Raw genomic sequence first — 9,401 nt, 5'->3', positions numbered from 1 at the left:
CTTCCTGGACCAGGCAGAATCTTACCAAGCAGATAGTCTCAGGGGGCTATTTGCAGAAATTAACTACAATTTCCGAGGCGCTTACGATGAGGCGCTTTACATAAAATATCTTTAAACCAGTCAGGCATTTTTGTCCCCATTCGACAGAGATCCCAAGAGTTTAGGGGCCTGGGCTGTTTCCCTCTTCGGCGTTGGATTCAGAAACCACACAGCCCGAAAAGTGGACGGACACTCGGGTTCCCAGGATCCTCGGTGGGGAGATTTCCTTGAGGCTTCCGAGCGTCCACGCCACCCGGGGCCCGGGAAGCTGACGACGCCAAGCGTCCCTGGCCGCTCGCTCGACTCCTGTGTAGTCGTGTCCCAGGCACCGCCGCATGAAAATCGCCCAGTCTCCCTGGGCCAGCGGGAGAGTCACCGCGTTCAGCACATAGGCCCTCCAGCTACCTACTCTTTTAGTTGGTGTTTTGGAGGAAATGTTTAAAATGCTCCTTAAATGATTTCGTGCTACTAATTTGTCCTCTCCTTGTCTCTAGGAGGGACTTGCCCCACCCACAGGCCATTCGTGCATCCTCCAGCCACAGAGGTACTTTCCCCTGCTTGAAATTCTCTGATAACTTCCCAGCCCACTTAGAGAGACAGGAAGGCCTCTGCAGGGCCTGCGGGGCTGACATAACCGCCCTGATTATCACTCTGACTTCCCTCTTGCCACTTCTCCCTAAGTCCCTGTGCTTCAACCCCTCTGGTCTTGAAACTCCCTGCCCTAGCCCCTGGCATGGCTGCCCCCTTCTTGTCAGTCATGTCTCTGCTCCCTTGACATCTCAGAAAGGCCTTCCTCCACCATCCAGTCTGTTTCACTTTTGTCATACATTTTCCATTATTCCAAAGCATCTTGTTCACTTCTTTGTCAATGTGTTTATACTCCCCACTCGCCACCCACCCCTGAGCAATGTAAGCCCCATGAGGGTGGAGACATCACCTGTCTCCCCTGCACATGACTGTCATTCAATAAATGTATATTGAATGAATGGGCTCTGCTTGGGCATTTCTAGAAGCTTTCTAAAGCCCTATGGCCCTGCTTGGCTGCAGTGTCAGTTATGCACTCCCCTCTCCCACCACACTACACCTTGGTTGATGCGGCTTCTCAAGCCCAAATAAGGGCAATGGTGACTCCAAGGCTTGCTTTGTACAGTCAAAGGCAGTTTTGTAGTCGCATACAGTGGTATCCGCCCCTATAGCTACTGGGTGCTCAGACTCACTGCCCCAAGTTTCTGAGGGCAGAGCCAAAATTCCTTCCTCCAGCCCTCCAGCCCAGTGTTCATACTAGCTGGAGACCAGAACATCATATGGGGCTGGTTAGGAGTTTAGCTTTCAAGTCAAGTCTCTGCTTGGCTCTGCATGGGCTGGGATCCCCCTCTCTGCCACTTTCTTTGTGATTCTGCGGAGTTGCTCAGCCTCTATGTGCCACAGGTTCTTTCTCTGAAAAATAGAGATAATAATTATCCCCACTTCATAGAATCATTGTGAGGTTTAAATGAAATAATACATGTAAAACCTTTGAAACTGTCTATAAGTATTGAGTAGCCCAAAGGATATAATTACTTGCATCTGAAATGAGAATCTTAAATCAAGCAAGAAAATTTAGTAGGTATGTTCCTACTATTTACCATATTTATTGAGTTAAAATATGGCTTTCAGAAATCTCAAGGTCTGAAGAATGTTAGAGTGCTTGGAAAGAGGCCTCTAACAAAAATACTTAAAAATATGAAGCTCCCACTGGTAAAGAGGCAAAGAATTTGTTTGAATCTTTCATATGAAGGATACCTTGTTATCAGGGCCAGAATAAATGACTATCTCTAAAGGAAAAGCTAAAAGTTACATGAGCTAAACTGGTTTTAAGCCTATATGTCTGTTTTCTAGCAAAGGTTTAACAAAGAAATAAATGTATGCTACTAAGAACCGACTGCTTTTGTGCTAAGACCTGGCTATGGGCTAAAAAAATAACAGGCTTCACTGTCCCTTTAAAAAGGAAAAAGAAAGACATTTTGAATGCTAACAGCATTGACTGCCGGGTTTTAAACAGAAAGAAGGCATAGGCTGAGCCAATCTCTTATACGACTTGAGTTGTTCTTTAAAATACTTTGTATTCCAACTTTAGGGATGTTTATATAAACGTCTTTTTGTTCAAAAGTTAGTGAAAATATGCTGTATAGTAAACAATGAGAAATTCAACTTTTAACTTTAAAACTAAGAATTCTAAACCTTATGTGGTGAAGGTGCAGTTACCCCAGAGTGTGAAGCAGAATACTATCATTACATTTTTTAAAATTATTATGGAATTTTTCAAACCTACACAAAAGTAGAGAAAATATCGTGAACCACTTGGCCTCAACAGTTATTAACATGTTGTTTTGTTTCACCTATTCCCTCCCCCCACTTTCTTTTTTAACTGGAGTATTTTAAAGCAAATCACAGACATGTTTTACTTTACTTGTAAATACTTCCACATGCTTTTCTAACAGATAGGGACTTTGCTTACATAACCAAAAAGCCATTACTGCACCAAGCAAAATTATTCATTTAATTATTCAATATTTTCATAATGTCATTTAGTACCCAGACCATATTCAAATTCCCTGATTTTCTTAAAGATGTCTTTTTGCATTTGAGTTGTATGAATCCAGATGCAAACAAAGTCCATACTATTAAGAAAAAGAAAATTCCAAACTTGGGCATAGACAAAATGATGACTGTGTGTCCTTTCTGTGTAACACTGGAGCATTTTCCAACAGGCCCATGAAAGAATTATCTCATTCTCTAGGGAGGTTTTACTTTGACTTATTATTTTAGGGTATTTAGCATATTCTTTAATGGTAGATGTGAATTTATAGAAAAATAATATAGATACAAATGATTCTTGGTCAATAACAATGTACATGAATATTAGTCAGTAGAGATATAAAAGATGTATGTCCAGTGCCCATGTATATTAACTTTTTTTTAAATCTCTTTGAAATAGTTCTTTTTTACTGGTCCCCTTGTTAATACTTCCTTGATAAATGCTCTTTATATTTGTCTAAGACCACTGTTTTTAAGTTTTTGAAAATTATACTTTGACAATACATTGCATTTTATTATTATGTCTTTTAATCCTTTTCTTATCTATAGCAATCCACCCTCCCTTTAGTTTTATACTATTAATATGTTGGAGAAAACTGTTCATTTATCCTGTAAAATGTTCTACATTTTGGATTTGCCTGGTTTCCTCATAGTGTCAATTAACTTGTTTCTCTATCCCCTATATTTCTTGTAACTGGTAGTTAGATCTAGAGGCTTTATCAGATTTGGGTGCCATATTTATTTATTTATTTATTTGGCTGCGTTCCGTCTTAGTTGCGGCACGTGGGATCTTGCGTTGCGGCGCGCGGTCTTCTCTCTAGTTGTGGCTCACGGGCCTGGGCTCAGTAGTAGCGGCACCCAGGCTTAGTTGCCGTGTAGCATGTGGGATCTTAGTTCCCCAACCAGGGATGAACCCGAGTCCCCTGCATTGGCAGGCAGATTCTTAACCACTGGACCACCAGTGAAGTCCCTCGAGTCCCATTTTTTAAGGCAAGAAATATTCCATAAGTGCTGCTGTGTACCTATTGCATCACACGAAGAAATATATGATCTCCACCCCACTTTGAGTGATGGGAAGTTTGATGGAAGGTTCAGATATTGTCATCCTGATTACTCTTTCCCCATGGGATTGGTTATGTATTTATTGTTTCTCAGCTCCGAAATGCACCTGAGCCATTTAAATATTTTTCCTTTGCCAGCAGGCACTGATCTTTGTCACTAGAGGGCACTAGAGAGTCATTACAGGGAAAACGATTTTTGCTTCCTGGTTCTGGTATGCTCCTTGCCAGGCTCCTAAAGCTAGCGCCCGGCTTTTCCAGCACCAGCTCCTGAAGCACAGGAAATCTCCCTACCATCCAGCTTCTGCCCTGCATGGTGGTCACCAACAAACAGCGCCAGCAGCAACCCCTCGGGAGATCTTATATTGTTCACCCTGGTGTGAACAGCTTTCTCCTGCACCCAAGAGGGTGGATTTCTGGGAAGTTCCAGAGGGCAGATTTCCAGGAAACTCTAGACATCATATTTCCAGCAAGTTCTACTGTGGCAGAACCACCTTGACTTCCCTCCTGTCCAGTGAGCCTCGTTGGCACCTTCACTAACAAGGCCAGATCCCATCCCTTCTGTTTTCTCGAAGACTATGCCTCTGTGATGTCCCACGTCCTGTATCATCACTTTTTACCTTTTCACTGACTTAGTCTCATAAGCATACACACATTATAATATCCCTCATTTAAAAAAAAAATTCCTTGATACCATAAGTTTTTCAAGGATTTTTGCTTAGCCAACCCCTCCCTCCATTTCTCTGCTCCCATGACTGGAAATCTTGTTTGTACTTGATTGCTTCATTTCTTTTCCTTCCTCCCAAAGACTGTGAAATATATCAAAATATATCATCTGTTAGAAGGAGTACATATAATGCATGTATATGTTTTAAAATAAGAAGAAGATAATAAAGTAGACATTTTCACTCATCTCTCTTTCTAGGAAATCAGATTTCCATCATCTTTCACTGTGTGCCCCTAACGGATGTATCACTCTCTCTCTCCTCTAGAGGTAAGCTTCAATGTGCTTTTCTGTGACAGTCATTAGCTTTTCTTTGTAATTGTTTTACACATGTAGATATCCCTAAACAGTACGTTACCTAGTTTTGCCAGTTTTCGGACGTTATATACATGGAATCACACTGTATGTGTTCTGTGACTCGTTGTCTTTGTTTTTGAGATCCACCATCTTGATGCATTTAGCTTTGGCTCATTCATTTTCACTGCTGTGTAGTATTTCAAATATGAACAGTCTATATTTTTTTCTTCTCCACTCTACTGTTCCTGGAATTTGGTTTGTCTCCATCTTTTTGCTATTATGGGTAATGCTGCTATAAACATTCTCATACATGTATCCTGGCACACACCTGCAAGACTTTTTAGGGTACGTGACCAAGAGTAGAATTTCTGAGTCTTAGAATGTGCATATATGTCATGTTACTCAGTGAGGCAAGACTATCCCCCAGGGGTTGTATTTCTTACTGTTCCTCCACTGGCAGATGAAGTTGCAATTGAACCACATCCTCAGCATCACTTGGTATTGTCAGACTTTCAACTCTTTGCCAGTCTGATGTGTGTGAAATGTTATCTCATTTTAGTTTTAGTTTCCATTTGCCTAATTATTAATGAGGATGAGAATTTTTCATTTTTCCTTCTTTTTTTTTTGCCATTTGTATGTCTCCTTCTGTATAATGCCTCTTATGTCTTTTATCCATTTTTCTATTGGGCTGTTTTTGAATTTATCTTGTGGATTTATGGGAGATATTTGTTTTTTCATATATTCTGGGGACTAATTCTTTGTTGATTGTATGTGTTACACATATCTTCTCAGAGTTTCTGGCTTGTCTTGATGGTGTCTTTTGATGAAGACAAGTTCTTCATTCTAAAGGAGCCGAATTTATCATTCTTTATGTTGTGGACTCTGGGTCTAGTTTAATAAATTCTGCCTGTCCCGAGATCACATAGTTAATCTCCAGTATTATTTTATAAACACTTAAAAGTCTCGTGTTTCAAATTTAAGCCTTTAGTATACCTGGATTAATTCATTTTTATGTTTGGAGCCAGATATGGATTTGTTTCTCTTTTCTTGATGGTTATCTGATTATCCCAGGATCATCTATTGCATATGCTCTTTAACCATTTATTCATCCTCCAATACTTATTGAGCACCTACTTTGTGCTAAGTACTTTTATAGATGCTGGGGCTCCAGCAGAACAAGAGAGACAAAAATTTCAGGGGGGCTTACATTCTACTGGGGGAAGACAAATAATGGACAAAATAAATAAATTAAATATTTGTTATGTTACATGTTGATAAAGGATCCCTATGGACAGTTCACACAGAAAGGGAAACAAAATAGCCTTCAACATGAAAAAATGCTCAACCTCACTCATAATAAAGAAGGAGCAAATAACTACACAGGGATTTTATTTTGCACCTGTCAGAATAGCAAAAATCGAAAAGCTTGGCATACACTTGATTGGCAAGACTGTGAAGAAACAGGCCCTTTCATTTATTGCTTGTAGAATCCAACTTAGGACAAACCTTTTGAAAAACAATTGGCAATGTGTGTCAAAATTGTAGGTGTATATACTCTTAAACCCTGCAATTCCACAATTCCATTTGTTGGCATTCATCCTACAGATATGCTTATACACATGCAAAAAAATTGTACTATTTTGTTCATTGCAGTTTGTCTTTAACAAAAGATTGGGAATAATCCATGCATCCATCAATTTTGGACTGGCTAAAATTTTATACACACACACACACGCACACACACACAGGAATATTATGCAATGAAAAACTAATCACAATACAGGAGTTCTCTGTGTACTTTTGGTAAGATCTCCAAGATATATTGCAAGTGGAAAGAGCAAGGTGAAAAACATTGTGTATAATAGGCTAGTTTTGTGTTTAAAAAAAAAAAGAGGAGGGAACCAAGAATCACTTGATATTTTCATAAACTGGAAGGTACACAAGAAACTAAAGAAGGTGGTTCCCTGTTTGGGGATGAGGCTTGAACTAGGCAGATGGTGGGCGGGATTGGGAGCAAGAGCCTTCACTGTCTCTACTGTGGCAATGAGCGCTTCTTCAGACAAATGGATAAATGAGGAAATGGTGTCAGCATAATGTGGAAGCTGCATTGTGTCGCATGCAACTGTCCCAGTATGTGAATGTTTTGCTCTGAGTAGCAGCAGCTGAATGCAAAGTAGCAAATGTAATTGAGCAGAGCAAGCTGCGGGAATATGATGCTATAGACAATGCCATTCACCCCACCTCCTTCCTCTCCACTCAGTATGGACACATTCTCTATCTTGAAGTACTTATTAAATAATTATCCCGATCTTCATGAATTTTTTTTTTTTTTTTGGCGGTACACGGGCCTCTCACTGTTGTGGCCTCTCCCGTTGCGGGGCACAGGCTCCGGACGCGCAGGCTCAGCGGCCATGGCTCACAGGCCCAGCCACTCTGTGGCATGTGGAATCTTCCCAGACCAGGACACGAGCCCATGTCCCCTGCATCGGCAGGCGGACTCCCAACCACTGCGCCACCAGGGAAGCCCTCATGAATTTTTAAAAAAATATTTCCTTATTTATTTGGCTGTGCCGGGTCTTAGCTGCAGCATACAGGATCTTCATTGTGGCATGTGGGATTTTCGTTGCTGCATGCGAGATCCAGTTCCCTGACCAGGATGGAACCCGGGCCCCCTGCATTGGCAGCGTGGAGTCTTAACCGCTGGACCACCAAGGAAGTCCCTTCATGAATGTTTTGAGGATGAGACTAGTAAATGCTGCTGCAGTACGATTCTACACAGGAATGGCAACAAATTTTTTTGCTGATGCACCCCTCAGAAGTGTGGAAGAAAAATGTCATTAGGCTGCCCTACAAGAGCTTTCCTAGGTGTCTTCTGCTTTAAGTAGAAATGAGACCCATTTGCAGTGATAGAAAATGATGATTTTGGTGCAGTCTTTGCTCCGTATTTGGAACTCTGTTAAGCTGCTTCTCAATAAAAGAAAGAAGATAGCAAGACAACCAAACAAGGCCAGTGCAAAAGAAACAAACACAAAACAATGAGCCAAAGCCACCCATCATCAACACCTACTTTTGTGCAAAGTCTCAACTGCTTATCCTGCAACTTCTGTTGGTGAGGACCCCCTGCCTTGTTTCCATAAACCACCAGCTTCCATCTTTCCTTACCCTCTCAACATATCTTTACCTTTTTTTTTTCAATAACAGTAAAGTCCTCATATCATAATCTTTATCTATTAGCTATTTAACAAGTCTTTTAAAAACAATGCTAGTGTTTTTATTTGGATTGTTATTGATTGTTTTGTTAGTGTTAAGTTTACAAAGAAGTGTAGATTCTGAGTTGTCTCCCAAAACCCTATTTTCCCCATAAACCCTCTTATTTTTGTGGTTATATATTTATACTCTTTGATTATGTGAATCATGTGAGTTCCTTACTATTCAAAAAGTTTTAAACAAAGAAAATTAATAAACCAAGGAAGATTAAAAAACAAAAAAATTATCTATACTCCCACCACAGTAGACCCCATAGCAGAATGAGGATGCCTAGTTGGAGAGTGACAACTTTCCCTTTGACCAGATGATCAGCCTTCCTTCTGGACCAGGAACAGCTGGCAGCTGCTGTGCCAAGGGCTGTCCTGCTCCGCAGGGAGAAAGTTCATGAAGTCCAAAGCCCAGGGGCTGGCAGGTGCTGGAAGAATCTTGTGCCAGAGACGCTGGGGAGCATGGTCACAGACGCCCATTGCTCTGTGAGGCCTGAAAAGGCAGGGAGACCAACGGCAGGGGGCCTTGAAACCAAATGGAATTTTCCCTGCTGCTTTTAACATTGCTTCAGACCAGTGACTCCTTTCTTCCTTCCACTTTTTCCCTTTTGGAATAGAAAACACAGCTGTTTCATATACCTGTCCCAGCACTGAATTTTGAGAGAAGGATAACTTGTTTTCTAGATTCACAGGTCCATGGTTGGAGTAGAATTTTGCCCCAGGATGAATCATACCCAGAGATCACTGATACCTGGTTTAATGATTTAGATGATGAGATTTGGGTCTTCTGAATTGAGGATATATACATGAGATTTTGAACTTGAGTTCATGCTGTAATGGGCTGAGACTTTCAGTATGGCTGAGATGGGGTGAATATATCTTGCACTGGGGATGGACATGAATTTTGGGGTGCCAGAGGGTGCAGTGTGGGTAGGTTGAATAATGGGCTTCAAAGATACTCATACTCTAATCCCGAGAACCTGTGAATATTTTCTTATATGACAAATGGAATTTTGTAGATGTGATTAAGTTAAGAATCTTGAGATGATGAGATTATCCTGGATTATCCAGGTGGGCCTTAAATGTGCTCGCAAGTGTTCTTATAAGAGGGAGGCAGAATGAAATTAGACTACAAAAAAGAAGAAATAAAAAACTGGAGTGATGTACTTCGAAGACAGGGGAAGGAACCACAAGCCAAGGAATCTGGCCATCCGAATCTGAAAAAGGCGAGGACAATGGATCCTCCCCTCAGAGCCTCCAGAAGAAACCAGCTCTACTGACATCTTGCTTTTCGTCCCATAAGACTCATCGTTATGACTGTTAAATTAACATCTGTTAAGTAGAGCACAGAGTGCTAGATGGTGAGCATGGCTCAACAACAGGTGCTGGAGGAGGTACGTAGCATGCCTCAAGGGGCCACAGAGGAAGTTTAAGAGAGAGTGCAGACAGAGA

The 9,401-nt window shown here is 41.1% G+C and overlaps 1 pseudogene across 1 annotated transcript in view; it reads left to right on the top strand.

Moving 5' to 3' along the window:
• The first annotated feature begins 4,608 nt into the window (after window positions 1-4,608).
• Window positions 4,609-9,401, top strand: part of LOC309967283 (tripartite motif-containing protein 26-like) — a 66,215-nt pseudogene continuing 61,422 nt past the window's right edge. Inside the window, exon 1 of the transcript in view lies at window positions 4,609-4,668. The product of the transcript in view is annotated as a tripartite motif-containing protein 26-like (transcript). The remainder of the gene's footprint in view (window positions 4,669-9,401) is intronic.

The sequence above is a fragment of the Leucopleurus acutus genome (assembly GCF_964270905.1).
Source record: "Leucopleurus acutus genome assembly, chromosome: 10".
NCBI lineage: Eukaryota > Metazoa > Chordata > Mammalia > Artiodactyla > Delphinidae > Leucopleurus > Leucopleurus acutus.
This window is presented reverse-complemented; position numbering and strand designations above follow the sequence as displayed.